Below are 22,508 nucleotides of genomic sequence, written 5' to 3'. Positions count from 1 at the left end.
ACTACCAGGGCAGAAACCAGCCGCGGAGTTTGCCGGTTAAAGGTGGTACCTTTGTTTCGCGGTCGTGGTAAAACGTGGTATCCCGGTTGCTGGGGTGCTTGGCACGGGCAAGGCGGCCACGAGGTACGTCGGGAAAGCGAAAAGACGGTGAAACTGGTTATCCCCACCAGTCAAAGGAAGAAGACTCTCCAGCGGGAGATCTCCTCTGTCGTTGGGAAAAGTGGTGAGGCAGTCCAGCAGGGCTCCACCGGTAGTGGTGTCGTGGCAGGTCGGCTCAGCTTCTCCCTCGTCGGATTCTTAGGTCCTGTGGCGACTTCTGAAGTTCCAGTCCCCAAAGCCCTGCTTTTATGCAGCAAACCCCCATTCACTCAGCTTAGCTGTCACTCAAACATGCTAAGTGGTGAGCTGGCCGGCTCACCACTTGGGCCAATCAGGATGGAGTGCGACTTGAGTTGCCTAGGCAACTCAGTCCAGGGTGCCTAAATTTCCCTCCACCCCTCCTAAGTACCCCAGACAGAGTGGCACCACTTTGGAGGGCTTCTGTGGAGAAGCCCGCCAAAAAGTGGAACAAAGGGCTCGACTTGGGTTGGAGTCACAGAAGAGAACACAAACGCCATTTTAGAATCAAGTTTTGGCAAAAAACACCAACCGGAGAATTAATATTAATTAAATAAACCGGCGGTATGTTCGAGGTTACCGTGAATAATTAAATAAAGGTAGTAGCCTAAAACAATGGGCAATCCCATAGGAAAATATTTGCGGTTGAATATAAAAAGTAGTATCCACTGCCACCAGCCAAAACCCGATCAGGGGGGACGGAGACGTGCCCCCTCGACTAACAGACCCCGGGGCAATTGAATTGCCCCAGCCAGTACGTCCACAATATGATGGTTTGTACTGGTTCTGTTCGGAATTTAAGACTAGTAAAGTCAATGGTGACTTTACATGCCCTGGGAGACAGTAGTCAGTCGCAGGGTATGGAGTCTATACTGGGGGGTCACTATGACACCCCTGTGTTACTGCACGGAGGGTGCTGTGTAACACACTTCACAAAAACACATGAAGCCCTATGGAGTAAAAGACCCCATAGCCCATTAAACACATCTAGATTCAAAGAAACACACTCAAATCATGCCCAAGAGTGAGGGTATGAAAAAAATAAACCCCAAAAATCCAGCAAAGCTGCTGGGGGACTCACTAGGTTAGGAAATTCAGCCTAAACAGAGAATTCTCCCTAACAGGCATCGCCTCAGCACCAAGGGTGTTTACGAAGGTCCTGGCAGTAGCTGCAGCACACCTGCGCAGGTTATCCATCCCGGTTTACCCTTACCTCAACGGCTGGCTCATAACAGGGGATTCGTACAAATATTTTTTGAACACCCAAAAAACCATAGACCTTCTTTTCAGTCTGGGATTCTCTATCAACGAGAAGAAATCCAGTCTAGTCCCCAGTCAAACAAAACAATTTCTGGGGGCTTTAATCCGGACGAAAGACTGCCTCGTCTTCCCCTCCAACGAGAGGGTTCAGAACAGATTTTTCCAGATCCCTCAATATATAGCCAGTCTGAAGGTGACGGTGCGCAAAGCCATGCGCTTGCTAGGAATTATGGCGTTGTGCATATACTTGGTTCCCCACGCGCGGCTGCGCATGCTTCCCATGCAAGAGTGGCTCAGTAGCCAGTGGTGTCAGGCCAGCGGACAATGGAAAGATCTGGTAGTTGTCTCACCAGCCCTCTTTCTCTCTCTCTGCAGTGGTGGTCAAGAGAAAACCTCTTGAAGGGGAAGACCGTCACCACCCCTGCAGTGGAAGCCACTCTCACGACAGACGCATCCCTCACGGGGTTAGGGGGCTCACCTGCTTCAGCAGACAGCACATGGAGTGTGGTCCCCTCAAGTAGCGTCCAACCATATAAATTTACTGGAGCTGTTAGTGGTTATGAAGGCATTAAAGGCCTTTCGGATGCAACTACAAGGGAAGAAAGTGCTGATTCTAACTGACAACATTACAGCCATGTGTTACCTGAACAAACACAGGGGCACTCACTCTCCAGGGCTATCCAACCTGTCCCAAAACATTTGGATATGGGCACTCAGACACAAGATGGTTCTATTATCCCAACATGTTGCAGAGGAACTCAATCTTCTGGCAGGCATGCTCAGCAGAGATTTTCCTCTGCCTGAAGAATACGAATGGCGTCTGCACGAAGACATTGTGTCCAACGTCTTCGCAGAATGGGGCTTCACAGAGATCGAACTGTTTGCAACTCAGAACGCCCAATGCCAAGACTACGCCTCCAGGTACCCCCAGAACCGCTCCAAGTGGAACGGTCTCTGGATAACCTGGTCAGGGAAATGTGTCTATGCTTTTCCTCCCCCGACTCCCCTTCTCAACAAGATAGTGCACAAGAAGCACCAGGAACCAGTTACCATGATACTGGTTCCTGGTGCATCTTTTGTACTGTATTGTTGCATGTGGGCCCGCCAACCCTGGTTCGCTCATCTAATGGATATGGCCCTCTCCCCGCCAGTAAAACTACCCTGCCCGTACACCATGTCGTCTCAGGACGGGGGGGGGGGAGACCCACAAACTCTGAACTTAGCAGCCTGGCTCTTGAGATCATAGAGTTTGGACACCTACAGCTCCCTCAGAGAGAGATGTATGGACATACTCAGGGAAGCTAGAAAACCTAATACACGTTATTGCTATGCCAGCAAATGGAAAGGTTTTGTCACCTGGTGTAATTCCAACGGCGTCGATCCGATCGATTGCCCACCCACACACATTGTGCTGTACCTTACCCATCTGTTAAGACACGCGGTTGGTCTTCAATTCCCTAAGGGTTCATCTGGCTGCACTCTCAGCTTACACCACATCACAACAAAAGGTGTTGTGGTGGAAGATACCGCTGATCAAGTCCTTTATGGAAGGGGTTAAGAGGATCTATCCTCCCATTTCTCACCCAGCTCCTGGGTGGGACCTAAATGTGCTTTTGACCACGCTCATGGGAGCTCCCTTTGAGCCAATGCATAAAGCAAGTCTAAAAGACCTGACTTCTAAAACGGCCTTCCTAGTGGCTGTCACTTCTATTAGAAGGGTTAGCGAACTACAGGCTCTTTCTGTTCTAGTCCCCTTGGTTATAGTCCACAGGGGTAAGGTAGTTCTGCGCACTGACCCCAGATTTGCGCCTAAATTCATCTTGGAGTTCCAAGTGAACCAATCGATTGAACAACCTACTTTTTTTCAGAATCCCACTAGCATGGCCGAAAGAAGCCTATACACACTAGATGTGCACAGGGCAGTCATGTTCTATCTGGAAAGAACTAAACCACTGAGGAAAACAAACCAATTTGTCGTTTCAGTGGCAGCTGCTAGAGAAGGGGATCCCGTCTCTAAATCAGCCGTCTCAAGGTGGATTGTCAAATGCATCACACTGTTACACTCTTGCTGAGAGAGAACTGCCCTTCATGTCTAGAGCACATTCTACTCGAGGCACTGGGGCATCCATAGCATTCGTTGCAAATGTTCCCCTTGAGTCCATTTGCAAAGCGGCAACCTGGAGTTCTGTACACACCTTTACAAAACACTATTGCCTAGACCCTCATTCTAGGTCTGATTCTCAGGTGGGACAAGCAGTACGAAGAGATCTTTTCTCTGCTGTTCCTTCTCACAACCCACCTCCAACTCCAGGTAGTGCTCGCTAGTCTATGCACAGCATGTGATTCTAAGCAGATTAACAAGCATCAGAAGACCTGCATTACTTACTGTAATAGCATTTCTGATGATTGTATCTTCTTAGATTCACATGCGCCCTCCCTACCTCCCCGCTCGGGGTGGAAGGAACATAGACAGTGGCTAGAATTGAAGGCTATTTGGCTGGCCCTCAAAGCCTTCCTCCCTCTCATAGAGGGCAAGACGGTACTTATCCAGACGGACAACTCCACCAGCATGTACTATGTGAACGAGCAGGGTGGTACAAGATCCCCCTCCACTTTGAAAACTCGCGATCAGCTTGTGGGAGTGGGCCTTGGTGAACATCTACCTCATGGCTGTCCACCTCACTGGGGAAGCCAGCCTGGAGGCCGACAGACTCCGCAGACTGGGGGTGGACAATTACGAGTGGCAATTGAACAACCTCGTTCTGGAGGAAATCTTCTGCGCATGGAGGCACCCCCAAGTGGATCTGTTTGCTTCCCACGTCAACAAGAAATGCCAGCAGTTTGCCTCCTGGCAGGTGCAGGGCCCCGGCTACCTGTGTGATGCCTTCCAGCTACAGTGGAACTACATGAGGGCTTACGCCTTGCCCCCCCTGGTCCACAGGGTGATCTGCAGGATAAAGCAATCGTGTCACTGCAGCATCATTTTGATAGCTCGCTGGTGGCCGGCGAGACAATGGTTCTCGGAGTTGCTCAGCCTATTAGACAGGCCTCCCATTCAACTACCGCTGGGCCCAGCTCCGCTCCTGACAAAGCAGGGGGGGCAGGGCCCTCCACCTTGCTCCTCACAAGCTAGCCTTTGCAGCGTGGTTCCTGAACAGGTCACTCTGAAACACTTGAACCTATCTCAGGCTAACCTGGAGATCATACAGGGCGCCAGAAGCAAAGCTACCAGAAGCCAATACAAGAGCTAATGGTCTAGATTCTGTCATTGGGCCAGCTCTAAGGATATCCACCCTCTCAAGTGCTCTTTGGATCTTGTCCTCTCCTTTTTCGGCACACCGCGCACACTCCGGAGTACAAGTCGACACATGCTGCACTTAACTGGCAGCCATAGCTGCCTACAGGAATTCAGAGGAAGGTCTATTTTCCTCCTCTAACCCGGTGGTGAAGCGGCACCTGGCGGGCCTCCACCGACTCTACCCGCCCATAAAGAGGCCTCAACTAGCCTGGGACCTCAAAGTGGTATTGGGTGCTTTGGCCCACAAACCGTTTGAGCCAATTGCTACCGCAGACATCAAGTGGGTAACCCTAAAGACCGCTCTGCTCCTGGGCCTCACCTCAGCTTGCAGGATCAGTGAGATCCAGGCCCTCGTGGCCACAGAGCCATAGACCACTTTTCACAAGGACAATGTGGTCCTCCGGATGCACCCTGCCTCCCTACCGAAGGTCTCATCCGCCATCCACCTTAACGAGGAGATTGTTCTACCTACTTTCTTCTCTGATCCCAAGGATGAACCTCAGAGTGTGTTGCATCGCCTCGATGTCAGACGCGCTCTGAAGTATTACTTGGAAAGGACCAAGGATTTCCGCAAGTTGGATGCCCTTTTTGTCACTTTCGGAGGTGCAAGGCCAGGGTATCAGGCTTCCAAGGCCTCCATCTGCAGGTGGATGGTCACGGCCATCAAAGAGGCCTATGAGGGGCAGCACAAGCCAGTTCCCGCTAATTTGCATGCTCATGCTATCGGGGCCAAGAGCACGACTATTGCGTTCCAACGCCATGTTTCGTGGCAGGTCTTAAGTAGGGCGGCCACCAGGGCCACCCCGTCGGCTATTTGCAAGCACTACTGTCTGGACGTCGCCTCTAGGTCAGACGCGGCTTTCGGTCAGGCGGTTTTGAGAAACCGGTTTGCTTAAGGAGGGTCTCCTCTTCATCCTAGCACTACACTCGGTTGTAATCATACAATATGTAGGAAAGGGGATGGGACGTAAGAGTAAATAGTTGCTCACCGTAGTGACTAAAGTACTCTTAGTCCATCGTCCCCTTTCCTCCATACATCCCACCATCCTCCCCCCTAATAATACTGGTGTCATTAGGTAATGTTGCATATTGTCGACGCGTCAATGGGGACTGAGGAGTGGCGCCGGTGGGCCGAGTCTGGTGAGCGCGTGATCCCAGGGCCACGCCCCAGCGCGCCTTTAAATTTAAAGGTTAAGAAGGTTTTCTGGTGAAAAGGTTTCCGTCTCCTGTCCCTTCGCGAGGGACGCCCATACAGTATGGAGGAAAGGGGACTATGGACTAAGAGTACGTTAGTCACTACGGTGAGTAACTATTAATTTCGAGGGGGCTGGGTCCTTCGACGTATTCCATATCTATGACATGTAATCACCACAGCTGTTCTGCTTCGGAAAATCTTTGGCGTCTGTGTCCTGCGTCGATGATGTCGATATGCCGCCCTCGAGGGCCTCCTCCGCCGGCCGACGTCACTCAATGTTATAAGTAGGACGCACAACGCCTGTAGCCTCAGTTCCGTTTTTTCCGCGAACGTGTTCGCTTCGGAGATCTCGGCACGCCTCGACTCTTTGAAGTTTCTGTTCTTTCTCGGTTCTTCGAACCTGTTCGTATTGTGAAGTATATTCTTCGTGAAGATGTCTACCTCGTCTTCCACCTCGCGTCCGGGCTTCAAGAAGTGCGGGGACTGAGGGTCCAAGATGTCAGTGACGGACTCACACAAAGCCTGCCTCTGTTGCCTCGGGGAGGCCCATGACACGGATGACTGTGTCGACTGCCAGTCGCTCATGTCCAAAGCCTTGCAGGAGCGCAAGAAGAAGTTATCGGTAGGTAAGGTGTCCAAGCCAAAGAAGTCGAGGTCTGCGGGGCTTTCGACAGACGATTCGAGGGGCGACTCTCCGCGTCGTCGTTGGAAGTCCAGTGGGTCTCCCTCCCGGAGTCGGTCCCGCCACTCCTCTGCCTCTTCGAGGCACTCCCGGAAGCGCCGTCATTGGTCGTCTTCCCCATCCTCATCTGAGGACTCCGCCCGTCGGCGGGTCGCTTACCCCACCAAGCATGCGACGCCGGAGGAATGGGCTTCCTTCGGGAAGAAAAGGTTGGCGATTATCGAATCGCAGGGCACTGGTCCATCCACGCCTCCGAGTGGGGTCGGTCGTGATCGGTCGAGAGACACCACTCGCATGCCTTTGCGCTCTTGTGGTCGGCACGATTCGCAGGAGAGGTCCCGCTCGGACAAGGGGAATCGTTCTCGTCATGCCCGGTCCAGGTCCCGGTCCTTGACGCGCTCGAGACCGTGTGCACCTGTGGTGTCTTCGAGGAAGACGTCGACGCCGGTGGCGCCGAGTTCATCGACGGACTTTTTCAAGGCCCCGCCTCCGAAGAAGTCGTCGACGCCATCGGCGCCCAGGCTGTCGAGGGACACGTTTGGGGCTCCGGCCTCGAGGACTGTCGACGCCATTGATGCTGTCGGCGCCGCGTTCGGCGTCGACGCCGATTCACTCGACGCCTTTCGAGGCTGTTTCGACGGGGGTTCCCCGGAGCTCGGTGGAACCACCTAGAAAGGCTCTGGCAAAGGTCAAGCATGGCTTTGTTCCACATTCTGTGCCTTCTTACCGCCAGCTTGAGTTTATTTCAGAGGTGGATGAGGGCTCTGATGATGGCATGGTTCCGGATACGGTTGAGATTCTCTCGGGCCATAGCCAAATTGAGGACCTGCGGCAGTCCCTGCACGATGCCAGTGTGCTGGACACCTCTCCGGAGGTGGCGTTTTGTAGGTCTGAGCCTGGCACTCATGCCGACTCCTCGTACCGGCGCCTTATGTCCAGGATCACCTAGTACTTGGGATGGTCTGCTCCCCCAGGGGATTTTCTTCAGGATGACCTTACGGATATCCTCGACCAAGGTCCACCAACTGACCTGGTACTGCCGTTCCATATGGGTCTACAGAGGAGGGTGTCGGCAGCTTGGACTGCTCCGGAGAGTCTCCCGGCAGTGGGCAAGTCTTTGCCCCGAAAATACCGCCCAGCCAGTAGCGACCCCTGCTACTTGACCAAGCACCCCACTCCGGAGAGTTTGGTGGTGCAGGCGGCTACGGCCCCGGCAAAGCAGGCGTTGTATCCTACCATCCCTCCTGATAGGGACGACAAGCGTTTTGACGGCTGAGTGAAGAAAGTGTTTTCTTCAGGGGGTATGGCGCTTCAGGCAGACAACTCCGTTTTTGCCTTGTCACGTTTCACGCACACTCTGTGGAACTGTTTCCTTAGCGGCTGAACATATTCCCTAAGGGGACGAACGGGATGGTTTCCTTGCCATGGTTCAGGATGGCAAGGATGCCATGTGTGAGGCCGTTCAGTCGGGGTTGGACATGGCAGATTGCTTCAGCCGGTCCATGGTGGCGAGCACCGTGATACGCAGGTTTGCGTGGTTGCGGAAGTCGGGGTTTGCGCCTGATGTGCAGGCTCCTCAACATGCCCTTTGACGGGGAACATCTTTTTGGCAGCAAGGCTGACGAGAGCCTTGAGAGGTTGCAGACCTCCAAAGCTGCAGCGAAGTTGTTGGGCGCTGCAGTTCGCCAACCTCCGCCTTTTCGTCCTAGGGGACAGCAATGGAGGGGAGGTTCCTTTCGTTATTACTCATCCTTTGGTAAAGCGAGAGGAGCTGCCAGTCAAAGGGGCCACCGTAGGAGTGCCAGAGGTGGAAAACAAGGTACTCGAGGTGCCAAGGCTGTTCGGGCTGTTGCCTCTTTGCCCTCAGGCAACACTGCACCCGCTTCAGCTCAGTCATGAGGCCATGTCCCATGGTTCGCCGGTTGGGGGAAGGCTGGCGCAGCATCTTGCAGAGTGGCGCGCCATTACTTCAGATGTGTGGGTTCTGGAGATCATAACCCACGGCTACTGGTTTTCCTTTCCGGCAGAGGCCTCTAGACAATCCACCGGGGAATAGTCCGGATCCGCTCCTTGCGCAGAAAATTCAATCCGTGCTGGAGAAAGGTGCCATAGAACTGGTGCCTGTAGCGGAGAGGAACAAGGGATGGTATTCCCTTTTTGTTTTATTTCCAAGAAAGACGGGGGATTGAGACCCATCATGGACTTGCACGGTTTGAAAAAACTCCTCAGGAAGGACAAGTTCAAGATGGTTACTCTCTCTCAAGTCCTCCAGGCCCTTCAACTTCAGGACTGGTTGGTGTCTCTCGACCTCAAGGACGCTTATTTTCATGTGCCCATACTTCCAAAGCACAAGAAGTACCTGAGGTTCGCGGGTGGCGACTCGCACTTTCAGTTTCGGGTCCTGCCGTTCGGATTGACCTCCGTCCGAGGGACTTCACCAAGCTCATGGCAGTGGTGGCAGCGCACCTCAGGAAAGGGGGGGATTCACGTCTACCCCTACCTGGACGAATGGTTGATCAGGGTGCGCTCTCCCGAGCAAGTCCTAGATCATCTGTCCGTCACCTGCCACTCCCTCCACAAGCTGGGCTTTTCCCTCAACTTAAAGAAGTCCCATTTGACACCAACTGAGAGGCTCCAGTACATCGGAGCTGTGCTCGACACATCCCTGGGGCAGTGTTTTCCTCCCCAGGTGAGGGCTCATCACATTCAGCAGATGGTGCACAAGTTTCAGCTTGCCCAGAGTCTCCCAGCGTTCGAGCTCTTGAGATTGCTCGGCCTCATGGCATCCTGCATTCTTCGGTTGCCAGAGGCCAGGTTGCGGATGAGATCTTTGCAATGGGCACTCAAGCTCCAGTGGTCTCAGTCCTCTGGCAGGATGTTGGACCCTGTTCAGGTGCCGTCCTGGTCGCCCAGGACCTTCTGTGGTGGGCCGTCGAAGACAATCTGATAAGGGGGCTCCATTTTGGCTACCCTGGCCAGAGGTGACGATTGTGATGGGCGCATCCCTCACGGGATGGGGAGCTCATGCCAACGAGTTGACAATCAGCGGTCGTTGGTCTCCGTCAGAGTCCAGACTCCATATCAATCTGTTGGCGCTGAGGGCCGTCAGGCTAGCCCTGAAGGCTTTTCTGCCAACTGTGCGAGGGAAGAATGTCCTGATCCTGACGGACAACACAGTGACTATGCACTACCTCAACAAAAAGGGGGGGGCAAGGTTACTTCCTCTCTGCAGGGAGGTGATGCAGCTCTGGTTCTGGGCAATCCAGCAGGAAGTTTCGATCTCAGCAGTTCATCTGGCCGGAGACGAAAACGAGACGGCGGACGCTCGGATCAGGCAGAGCGCGATCTCTCACGAGTGGGAGTTGGCTCAGGAGATTCTCCTGGAGATCTTCACCATTTGGGGGACCCCTCAAGTGGATCTCTTCGCCTCCAGTGTCAACCGGAAGTGCGAGAGGTTCTGTTCGCGGGAATTTCCTCCAAAAGGAGCCTTAGGAGACGCGTTCATGGTGGAGTGGTCATTCCCACTGCTGTACACGTTTCCTTCAGTCCCCGTCATCCCGCAAGTACTGTAGAGGTTACGGAGGTTCGGTTCCCGGATGATCCTCATTGCTCCGGCGTGGGCCCGGAGGACTTGGTATCCGGACCTTCTCGACTTGTCCATCTGCCCTCCACGTCGTCTTCCCTACCGAGACGATCTGCTCTCATGGGAGGGGGGGTCGGGTTCTCTATCCAGAGGTCAGATCCCTCAACCTTCATACTTGGTTTCTGAAAGGTTGAGGTATAAGGATTGGGACCTCCCTGAAGATGGGATGGAGGTGTTGCTCTGGGCCAGACGGCCAGCAACAAAGTCCCTGTACAGTTGCCGTTGGCGTAAGTTCTGCGACTGGTGCAGGGTTATGAATGTGGATCCTTTTGCATGTGACATTCGCATGGTTCTGTTTTTTTTGCTTTCTTTGGCCCACAGGGGCTTGCAAGTGGGTACCGTTAAAGGTTACCTTGCGGCGCTGTCCATATTTAAGCGCTCGTCTGAAGAATGTTCCTATTTTAAAATTCCTTTGATTTCTCAGTTTCTGAAAGGTCTCACTAATGTGTGTCCTCCGTCACCTTTCCAGGTGCCCGGTTGGGATTTGAACCTTGTTCTTAAGTTTTTGATGGGTGCTCCGTTTGAGCCTTTGCATTTGTGCCCTTTGAGACTGTTAACTCTTAAAACTGTATTTTTGGTTGCGGTCAATTCCGCTCGCAGAGTGAGTGAGTTACAGGCACTTTCAGTTAAGCCACCCTTCACTGTGTTTCATAAGGACAGGGTTGTCCCTAGAGTTTGTCCTTCCTTTCTTCCGAAGGTGTTGTCAGAATTTCATTTAGGCCAGAAGGTTGTTCTTCTGGCGTTTTATCCTCCTCCACATCCTGGTAAGGAAGAGGAGAGGCTCCATAGGCTTGATCCTAGGAGAGTGTTAAGCTTTTATGTCACGCATGTCCCGGGTCAGAGTGGACGATCAACTCTTCATTGGTTACGCTGGAAAGCGTTTGGGACAAGCTGTGACGAAACAGACTTTGTCTCGCTGGATTATTTTGGCTATCTCTGAGTGTTACCGCTTGGCGGGTAAGGACCCACCGGTCGGCTTACGGGCTCATTCTACCAGGGTTATGGCTGCCTCTACTGCCCTACAGAGGGGTGTTCCTATTCGTAACATCTGTGATGCAGCCACCTTGGCTTCGGTACATACTTTTGTACGTCACTACTCCCTCGATTCCATCCGGGGGCAGGATCTGGCCTTTGGCAAGGCGGTCCTTTACTCTGCAATTTGATTGGGCATACTAAATTTCTGTTTTCTAAATTCTTTTCCCACCTCCTTGCATTGGTACTGCTTTGGGAGTCTGTCATAGATATGGAATACGTCGGAGGACCCAATCCCCTCGAAGAACAAGTTACTCTCTTACCTGGTAATGTTCTTTCGATGGGATGGTCCGACAACATATTCCATATCGCTCCCTCCCTGCCTTCCCCGCTACAGAATTTCTTATGCGATTGCAGGTTACGTTTCCGCAAGGCTTTGTGTGTCAGACTGGCAGAAGACTGGTGCCACACGTTCGGGGAAAAAAACTACAACTGAGGCTACGGGCGTTGTGCATCCTACTTATAACATCCAGTGACGTCGGCCGTCGGACCAGGTCCTTGAGGGCAGCGTATCGACGTCATTGACGCAGGCCGCAGACGCTGAAGATTTTCCGAAGCAGCACATCTGTGGTGACATAGATATGGAATACGTCGTCGGACCATCCCATCGAAAGAACGTTACCAGGTAAGCGAGTAACTTGTTCTTCTCAACAGGGGGCTAAATTATAGGGGGCGGGTCTCAACATTTTTAGATGGCTTATAACTTGCCGTCTGACACATGTGGACAAAAGATTTCAGAAGGATTGTACCCAACCTTGAATGTTTGTGTAAAGTGTGAATGGATTTTGTCATGTGGTAGCTAAGTTATAGGACTATTGTATGCACATACATTTTGACACTTTTGAAAAAATAAAACATAGGCGGATTTCAAGCAAACTTGTGTAAGGTGCATTGGCAAGCACCTTAATGCAGGGTTTTGCAAATGTGCCCGTGTTTTATTTTTTGACAAGTGTCATAATGTAGGTACAAAAAATTGTGATGTTACTTTGCTGACTGAGGTATAGACTGTGGCAATGGGCAGTGGCCAGATTGTCCGGGTCATGGTATAAGGTCAAGACCTGGACAATCCGACTACTGGCCATGACTGCGAGGGACAACAAATGAGGTTAAAGTGGCCATGTCCACCTGGGACCGGCTATGTGGTAAAGTTATTAGAAAGTGGGATAGGTTTTAAAGGGAAAATACTGTGCTCATGGTAATATGGTCCTGTCTTTGCCGTCTGCAGGCTGCCATGGAAAGGGAAGAGGGGCTCTGTACGGAGCCCCGTCTTCCCTTTCCATGTTGGCCATCTTGGAAAATAAATTAGCACCCCGGGTTCCCGCTTTGGGAACCAGGGGTGCTAGTGGCCTTTAACCCCCCATTGCAGGGCCTGGAATATAGGATAACGGTCCAGAGCCCTCGTTATGTATTTATTTATAACGCGCTGAAGCCAGCAGGCATCAGAGAGCACACAGACACACTTCGCTTGGGCTGATAACTTGGGCTCCCGAGCCGTTATCATTACAGTGTCAAAAGCTCTTCGGAATTGCTTCCCCTTGCAGAGTGGTGTGTTGCAGTATATACAGAGGACTGTTGTCGTCGAAAGATATGGATCAACGGCTTTTTATTGCTTGCAAGGGAGCTGGTGGGATTTTGTCCCACAGCAGTAGGCTGTGTGGTTACTGTATTGGTTGAGGAAGATGATGTGGAGGAAAACAGCTTAATGCTTGCTAAGAAAGGAACAATCTTTCTGAGAGCATTGCAGTGGTTGGATTTGGTGTGGCAGCGCATGGAGGTGGTCCAGTAGGAGTAATGTCCAGGTTTTCCGCGACTGAGTAGTGCATTTCACTTTTGTAGCTTTAGCATTCGGTATATTCCCAACAGTGATAAAGAACTGCCACACCCTTGATTCTCTCTGGATGCTAGAGGTAGTCACTTCCTCTACCTCATCTTCTTGGTTATCTTCATTGTCTTTGGAAATACTGCACATTTTTGTTGTGTGGGACCTCCAGCTGGTGGTGGTGGTGGCTCTTGGGGAGGAAGGATGGCAATAGCTGATGCCATTTTTTAAGATAAATAGCAGTTTTGCTACTATTCTTCCAAATAATTGCTTTGTACTAGCTTGTTAATGGATGATGAGTAAGAATAGGCGTAGGAGCAGTGTAAGGGTACATTTTGAGCTTGAAAGTTCCTAGATCAGTAAAAAATTGCAGTTCCAAACTATCCTCAAAGAAAGGACCCGGACGTCAAGTGCAAACGTGTTCTTAGACACGTCATAACGTGCGCGAGAGCATGGTCACGTTGCACTGTCCTTAAGGTCCGCGATGACGTCAAATGTTCGTGGACGTCCACGTATGAAAAATCAGCGAACAAAGTTGCAAAAAGTGAATATAAGTGTTAAAATGATGCTAGAAGGTGGAATTCGGCAGAGTTGTAAGGTGAAACTTTGTACATTGAACATAAATGTTGCTATATTTGGGTAAGTATGGTATTAGTAAGTTTTAGGAAAACAGCATGCACTGGTAAAAACCTATGAAATTCACTGAAAAATCGTTGTTAAAGGGACGCTATGGTTACAAGTAAAACCAAAAAACCTCAAATTCGCCAGTTCTGGTAATCTAAGCAACCATAACTCGTGCCACCACTGTGCACTGCTAAGACTAACACCCAGGACATCAAAGATTACATCACAAATTAAATTAATTTTGATGAAAAGTCGCTATAAAGGGTTGTTTAAAATGTTGGTAACAACATGTCGGGTGAGATCGGGAGACTTGTCATGAACTACTTAATCTATTAAAGAATGTATTCATCTAACCAAAACATTTTATTGGAGTGTTGTTGTTAATATAGGGACCTAATCATACGTAAACATAGTCAATGGCTGCAGCATGCACCATAGAAGTACAATATTTATAATCTTGTAATTTTGGGTAGTATAATAATGAATGCTACCTTATCAGAGTTTTGTCTAATGTTAAACAAGTAATAACTAGCTAATAATTCAAGACTTGCCATACACTTGTGCTATTACGAACAATACATATGAAGACCCACAATGCATATAAATCAGAGACACATACAGGGAATCTAAAGTAAGGAAGAAAGAAACATCATCATCAGAAAATATTAATAGCATTATTTATCTTCATGTATACAAATGAATTGTGCGTTTGAGGCCTGCCTATTGCCCCATGTATGTGCACCATGAGCTGAGACCAAACCCCAAGGAAAGTAGTTTAAGAACAAATGATAAGGTTAACATCTGGAAATACAGCAGCTTTTGAATTTTAATATTCTGACTGTCATTGAACAAAACCACCTGGCTTAGATATGTCAGTGAACAAAAACAAGTGGGCCAGATATGTGATGTCATCAGTGATGTCATCAATGACATTTGTGATGTCATCTTTGTCCTGGATGTTAGTCTTAGCAGTGCACAGTGGTGGCGTGAGTTAAGGTTGCTTAGCTTAAACTGGCGAATTTCTGAGGTTTTTTAGGTTTAACAATAGCGTCCCTTTAGCAAAGTTTCTTCATTGAATTTCATAGGTTCTTATTAGTGCAACTTAACCAAAATGTCCCTTTTTAACAGTTTTTTCATCGAATGAAAATATATATATATATATATATAATCTATCCTGCTAAATAAATGTGAAACAAAAATTAAGACGCCCATATACTTTGAACCATCATAGAGACACATAATGATCATGTAAGCAGCAACTTTCTTGTGAATTATTTTTTAAGTAAGCAGCCCTAAATGGTGGCAGTAGTCACACAAAAATAAAGACAGTAAGCAAACAAGAACTCCAGACAGGAATCTTATAGACATACATGCCTGTTATTGATGGGGACTGGTCCTGCCGTGCCCCCCATGAGGCAAGAAGATGGACACCTAGTCAAGTACTATGATAGTCTGACTGAGCAGCATCTCTGTTCTTTTACCAGACTCGACACTGAAGTTGGATGGAAGAATCATACGCATGACATCATGTTTTTTGACATTTATGAAACCAGAATAAGCTCACCAATCTAAACACGGGAGCAGAGTTTCTCAACCGGTGAGTGCCAATAAACCTTTGTTGGGATTTGACAAATTACTGCACTTCGTACTTGCAAGATAATTCTAGAACCGCATTGAGGTTATGAATAGTACTCTTACGTCTCCCATTTCCTCCATCCTTGTGGGCGTCCCCCAATATGGGGACGGTACCAGAAACTTTGGCAGTGAAAAATTGACCTTCCCCTTTAAATGTAGTATAGTGCTAGGTGTGGGGCCTCGGGCCTGGGAACTCCCTTCCGAGGCCATGCCCTCCAGCGCCTCACCTCAGTCCTTTTTTCCACACGGACGGTGTCTGACCTGGCAGCCAGTGCAGAGACTTCTTTTAGCTTCCTGTGTGCTCCCAGTTTTTTATTTTTCAATTCTTATTTCACTTCCCTTCGGTGCTTCGTCTCCCCAGCGATGTCGACTGCAGGAGGATTCACAAGATGTGCCTCTTGTGACCTTGTTCCTGGCCTCGGACCTCCATGCACTTTGTCTCGAGTGTTTGTGGGGCGACCACCGCTGGGACTCAAGTGCGGACTGCAGCGCTCTCGGTCATAGGGCATTGAAGAATCGTGTGTCGCGGTGGAGGGAGATCTTCCACACTTCTCCTCCACCCAACTTAAAGGACTTGGTCTCGGGGACCTCTCGCCAAGACAAGGTAGACCCTTTGTTCAGCGTGTCTCAACCGGCACAGAGACTCCTTCGCTGGGTTTCCCACGGATCGGGGTTCCTCGCATTCAGGTTCTGGCAGTCCCAAGGCCTCTAAAGCTACTGGCTTCCAAGCCGAGGGCCTGGGGGCTCTTCCGGGTGATCCACGGACAGAACTGAGGCCTTCCAGCTTGGCGGCTCCCAGGCCGAGGGGTTTAGGGCCCTACCAGGCTGTCCACAGAAGGACAATCAGGCTCGTCCTCTTCTTCTACCCGCGGGGGAAGGGATCGTCAAGTGCCACCTCCAAGAGTCGTTCCTCGGCTAGATCCAGCACAGCTACTGGTACAGGTGCTGAGGGCTCCCAGCCTACTGAAGTTTGCTCCAAGGCAGTCACCCAGGGCGTTACGATGACAGGACGCCTGGCTGAGGGCTCAATGCCTTACAGAGGGATCTCTGATGTCAACCCCTTTGCTTCGGGTGCAAGACCTAAGCTGTATCCTCCCGTGTATGAGGCCTCTCCCAGCTCAAAGACTTTGCGCCCTCCCTCCCTGGGCATGGCACAAGGTTTCAAAATGGTAGAGCCTGCCAGGCACTCGGCCACCTTGGATCCGGCTCAGGGTCTGCCAGTGTTTTTGCCCATTGAATGGGCTTTGCAGGATGATTCCAGCCCCCTTCCCTCTGGAAGCAGCAGCTGATCCTACAGTGCAGGTTTTTGGTCTCCTCAGGGATGCATATACCTATCACAGACTTATAGCTATGCGCACCAGGAGCAGAGGTCCAGCACCTCGGAGGGCAGGGCCCGTAGGGACCCAGCGGCAAGTGAAGACAACTTTGAACGCTTCCTCTTCCTCATGCGTTACCCTCAAATTAAGAGGTCCCTGAAGGGCATTGTTAAGGAGGTCATCCCCCAGACGATGCCACCTCGACCCCCTCCCTTGGGTGGTACTTCCGTTCTACCGGCAATTCTGGTGCCATTCCCTCCACCTGTGCAGGTCGTACCAACCGCTCCACCTCCTCCTGTACCACCAACTCCTCTACCGCAACAATCTGACTTGTCTGCGACTCCAGACCTCGGAAGTGCAGGGGGGGGGACCCCGTCGGCCTCTGTGTCCCAGGGCCCGGATTTCCCTCAGCCTGTGAAGGAGTCGGGGGGAGGGGGTGATGAAAATGGGGACGATGATACCCAGGATGACGAGCCTTCAGCATCCATTAAGGCCTTTCATGACCGCCTTCAGGACCTGGCAGAGTTCCTGGTGGTCCCTCTTACTAAAGAAGCCCCCTCAGGAGTTGGGGGAGCTTGCAGAGGTCTTGGGGTAGCGCACTACGGTCCAGTCTGGCAGTCCCCTTCAGAGGGATGTGCTGCAGGTGGCGCGGAAGGTCTGGGAGAAGCCCAGGGCCAACGTCCAGATGAATATGAAGTTGGACAGCAGGTTCAGGCTGATGGACGGGGAGAAAATACTCCTTGCCTCCCACCCATAACCCCATTTATCTGCAGTGGCCGTGGACTCACTTTATTGTAACCCATCATCTTCATCCTCTTCCTTCATGGGATCCACCTCCAGTTGACTCTCCAAGGAGGAGGACAACGTACTTTAGTCTTTGGGAAAGCGCCGTTCCTGCATCTCAACACCGCATCTGCAGCAGGCCAACACAGACGCCATCTTGGCTGCCGCTAACCAGAAGCTGTGGCGGGAGCTGTGGGAATTTTTGGACAAACCAGCATCCTTCAAGTCCGGTCTGGCAGATGCCCGGGCCATTGCTCGGAACCTCATGCAGTCTTCTGTCTCCCACATCGACACAGCCAGCAGAGGGTTGTGCCTTGGGGTCGAGATGAGAAGGACTTTGTGGATGCATCCACAACGTTTTCGATCTGACATGCAGGAGCAGATCCTCAGATGACGAGGAAGAAAACATCCACCCAGACTGCCAAGTCCTTTGCCATTTTGACAAAGACTGGTCAGAAATCCTTCCTTCAATCCCAGGGTAGGACCGAGGTCAAACCCTGAAAGTTCTCAGGCTTCAAGGGGTTCAGGGACCACAGAGGACTGACAGGTTGCCCAGCGACTGCAGAAGGAAGTAGCAGAGGATGTTGCATGGGGTTTTCCCTCTCCTCCTCCTCTGCCCCTGCCTCTGATGCCAAGGAGCAGTGACATCAGGGTCCGGGAACATAGCTCGCCTGTGGGTGGCCGTTTGCTCTGTTCCAGGACACCTGGAAGCGCCTTTTTAGCAACCTGTGGCTCCGATCTGTGGTCTCCATGGGCTTCAGCCTTCCTCTTTCTCTCCCATCCTCATTGTCAGATCGGGTTCACGGCTCATTTACGGGAGATACTTTCTCTATTGGAGGTGCAGGCGATGGAACCAATTCCTCTTGTAGACAGGGTCTCTGAGGGTTCGGGGGGTACTATTCCAGGATTTTTGCAGTACCCAAGAACAACCAGGCTGGCCTGAGGGTAGTCCTGGGCCTGTCATTTCTAAATATGTCTTTTCCGCTGGAACGCTTCAAGATGATTACTACCGCGCACATAGCGGAGTCTGTGTGCAGGGGACTGGATGTGTTCCCTGGACCTCAAGGATGCATACCTTCATGTACCCATATATCAAGCGCATCGGAAATTTCTGCGGTTCACGATTGTCGTACCACTTCCAGTACAAAGTGCTGCCCTTCGGCGTGAACTCGGCCCCTCGTGTCTTCACCAAATTGATGAATGCGGTGGCGGGTCTTCTCTGCTTGGAGGGCCATCACCTGTACACTTATCTGGACGCCTGGTTGGTAAGGGCATGGTCACCCAAAGTGGTAGTGCTCTCCTGCCATTGATTGGCGAATACCCTTCATCAGCTGGGGTTTTCCATCAACCTGAGGAAATGTCAGTTATGCCCTTCTCAGGATCTGGTCTTCCTAGGGGCGTATTGGAACACTACCGTTCAGTGGGTGTTCCCCACGCCCGAGAGGCTGAAGTCCCTCCAAGGCGGTGGGGCACTTTCTGGCCAACTCAACTACCTCATCTTGGTAGTTCAGCACATTCTGGGCCTGATGGACTCCTGCGTACCGGCTGTACAGCACTCCCGTCTCAAGATGAGGGGCCTCCAGCTCCACCTGGCGGCCAATTGGGATCAGGAGATGGGGGGGGGGTCTCAGTTGGACATGATCCCAATTCCACCGCTCCTTTTGCCCAATGTTCACTGGTGGCTGGCAATGTTTCAGTGGGAGCCTCCTACACCCGACCGGAGCCTTCCCTGGTGGTGACGGCAGGCTCCTCTTTCGGGCTGGTTGCTACTCTGGAGGGCTATGCAATTCATGGATAATGGTCCTGGGGGGGGAAGACCTCCTACATATCAATCTGGTAGCGCTCAGGGCAGTGATAGGTTCTGGTCAGGACGGATAACTGTACCACAATGTTTTACCTGAACAAGCAGGGTGGCACCCTTTCCCTCCTCCTGTGCATGGAGGCTGTTTCGCTCTGGGAATGGCCACTTACGAAGAGGATTTGTATTTCGCAAGGCCAACTGCTGGGGGACAGCATTATAGAAGCGGACCAGCTGAGTTGCTTGGGCTTCAACACCTATGAGTGGCAGTTGCTAGACAACTCCTTGTTGCCCCTGTTCCAATGTTGGCGGTTCGCAGACCTGGATTTGTTTGCATCCCCTTGGAATGCCAATTGCCCCAAGTTAGCATAATGGGCAGGTCGGGGTCTGGGGTCTCTGGGAGACGCCTTCCAGATCTGTTGGCTCGGCTGCAGGTGTTATGCGTTCCCGCCCACTGCTATGTTTTCCCGCCCACCCCTCTTCTCCAACGGACTCTTAGCAAGTTCCGGGCATCAGCGGGTTGCAGTCTCATCCTGGTTGTCCCCCCTGGCCTTCGAGACCCTAGGTGTCACATGTGCTGCAATTGTGCTTCCAGGGGTCCCGTCCATCGTCCGATCCCCAGCAGGGGCTTCCTGCCGTAGCAGGGCGGACAATGGAGTGTCCGACCCGGCCAAACAGGCCCTGTTTGCTTGGTTCCTGATCAGCTGAGACTTCAGCATGCTCAATTTTCCGATGACAACTCTGTCATCATTCAGTAGGCCAGGAGGCCCTCGACTTCCCAGTATAAGATGAAGTGGACTAGATTCTGCAATTGGGCACGCAACAAGGGGCTGGACCCTGTCACCTGTCCTCTGGATGACGTACTGGCTTTTTCAGGGCACCTGTCTCATTTTGGAGTACAGGTGGATATTTAACCGCAAGTATTTGGCGGCCGTCGGGGATTACAAGAATTCCCCTGAGCACATGTTTTCGGCGGCCAATCCGGTGTTTAAGGCTCACCTAAGGGGTTGTCACAAATTATTCCTGCCGTGCACAGGTCGCATCTGACCTGGGACCTCAATGTGGTTCTGGCGACCTTGCAACACAATCCTTTTGAGCTGATGGCTTCTGTGGACATTCGCTTGGTGACGATAGAAACTGTTTTGTTGTTGGCTCTCACCTCTGCACGCAGGGTGAGTGAGCTATAGGCTTTGTTTTCATGCAATCCATTCACCACGATTCACAACCACAAGGTCATCATGCACAATCACCCAAATATCTTGCCCATGGTGTTCTCCCCATTTCATTTGAATTAAATCTGCCCGCCGGTGTTCTTCCTGAACCCGCAGTCGGAAGCAGAGAAGGCCATGCATTCCTTGGACCTCAGGAGGGTCCTCAAGTTTTATCCATCTCGGATGAAATCCTTCTGAAAATCTGAGGCATTGTCTGTGACTTTTGGAGGCTCTTCCCCCGGCTCTCAGGCTTCCAAGGCCTCCATTGGCTGTTGGATGGTTCAGGCCATTTCGGAAGGCATAAACGCCATGGGCAAACGTGTTCCTGAGGGGATTCATGTCTATGCGGTGAGAGCGAAGGCCACAGCCGTTGTATTTCAGAGACCTGCTTCTTGAGAGGTCATCAGCAAGGCGGCTACTTGGGCCACTCCGTCGGTCTTCTGTAGGCACTATGCCCAAACATGGGTCCTGTGCCTGCTGGGCTTAGACACCCAAGCTACTCCTCACTGAGGTCCAACAAGGCCGAAACATGTTTGGGGATGCTGGTGGTCTCGTGCAGAAGGGATTATGACCAAGTAGTTCGGACTGAACTGGCCCTTTTGGGGTGGGACCAAGCCTGATTGGCATATTGTCTTTCCCCTTTTGTAATGGCTTGGTAGGCGAAGAACTATGGTCTGCAGTGTTGCCCAGAGCAATGCCAGTGGTTAATATTAATTCTAAACCTTCAGTCATCACCTCTTTAGTTTTATTATTCTCGGGACACCAGCTCCAGGCACGATGCAGAGTTCGAGCAGGCAGTTCTGAGGAATCTTTTCGCTTCATTCTAGATATGAGGCAGGTTATTACAGCTCCTCCCTATGTTCTTGTTCGGTGGAATCACCCACAAGGATGGAGGAAAGGGGACGCGACCTATGAGTAATTAAAGTTAATCACTTTAGTGATTAGAGTACTCATAGTCCATAGTCCACTTTCCTTCATACGTCCCACCCACGTTGCCCCGCTAGTATGCCAATGGGCTAATAGGTTCAGGTGTTGCCAGGTTTGTAAGGGTCCGATTTGTTCAAAGGGGACTGAGGTGAGGTGCCAGATGGCGGGACGTTCCCACGCCAGAGGCAGCGCACCCACGCACAATACTAAATTTAAAGGGGAAGCTCAATTTTTCTCTGTCAAAGTTTCCGCTACTGTCCCATGCTGGGGAACGCCCACAAGGATGGAGAAAGGGGACTATGGCCTATGAGTACTCTAGTCACTCCGGTGAGTAACTTTAATTTTCTGAAAGAAATAAAGAATGCAGTTGACACAGTAATTTTTGTATTTGTATTGTTTTATTGCACAAAGCTGTCCGTTTTTTAAGAAGCCACTATAGATATGTTTCGCAGGTGGGCACAGGTAAAATATGAGATGTACATCTCCAAACTATTTCAATGTCCATTGTGGATGAGTTGGTTAATTGTACCAGGTGACCCTATTCAAATGGTATGAAATCCTCTTGGGTCCTTGTTTTCTTTCTGAATGATCATTTGAAGTCTCTGGAAAACATTTTTTTGCGGGGGTGAGAATGAGTCCAAAACTTTTCAACCTGCAAATGAGGATTAGCATTGAGGTATGCTTTCCTAAATGGATGACAATTCAGCATAAGAACAAACATGAGGTATGCACAAAATCCCCAGCACAATAACACTACTACAGATTTCTCGGAGATTAACTACAGCAGTGTGGGATGTATTTCACATGTTCTTTCCTCTGTAGAGCATATCTTCAGTCTGTTCAGAGGTATTTGTAGGGTTTTACTGAAAATCAACTGCACAGTGAGTTGGACACACTTATATTTGAGGGACCAGTGGGATTTATAATATGACATGTCCTTTGAGATGCATTCTGATTGATTGCTCCCTCTGTTGTTTGGTAAAGTCACACCATGTCAGAAGCTCCCTTTCACTCAGTATCTGTCAAGGACAATAGAATGTTTTTAAAATTAAAATCTTGAAAACAAACCGAAAGGAAATCTCAACAGTTACTTCCAAGAGAGTTTACATCACTGGCATCAGAGTTCATGCCTCCACCCCATGTGTACCTTGAAAACTCGGTAGATTAG

At 50.8% G+C, this 22,508-nt stretch overlaps 1 protein-coding gene across 17 annotated transcripts in view; it reads left to right on the top strand.

The window, feature by feature from the left end:
• NCOA2 (nuclear receptor coactivator 2) overlaps positions 1-22,508 on the top strand; it is a 2,606,235-nt gene that overhangs the window by 1,245,546 nt on the left and 1,338,181 nt on the right. For 13 of the 17 annotated variants that reach the window (XM_069621171.1, XM_069621182.1, XM_069621179.1 and 10 more), the window contains one exon: positions 15,155-15,267. The exons of the other annotated variants lie outside the window; for them this stretch is intronic. The gene's annotated coding sequence lies outside the window, so the exon portion shown is untranslated. The remainder of the gene's footprint in view (positions 1-15,154; positions 15,268-22,508) is intronic. 17 annotated transcript variants of the gene reach the window in all.

The sequence above is a fragment of the Ambystoma mexicanum genome, chromosome 5q (assembly GCF_040938575.1).
Source record: "Ambystoma mexicanum isolate Mex_15411 chromosome 5q, UKY_AmexF1_1, whole genome shotgun sequence".
Classification (NCBI taxonomy): domain Eukaryota; kingdom Metazoa; phylum Chordata; class Amphibia; order Caudata; family Ambystomatidae; genus Ambystoma; species Ambystoma mexicanum.
Note: the sequence above shows the minus strand (reverse complement) of the source record. Positions and strands in the feature narration are given on the sequence as shown.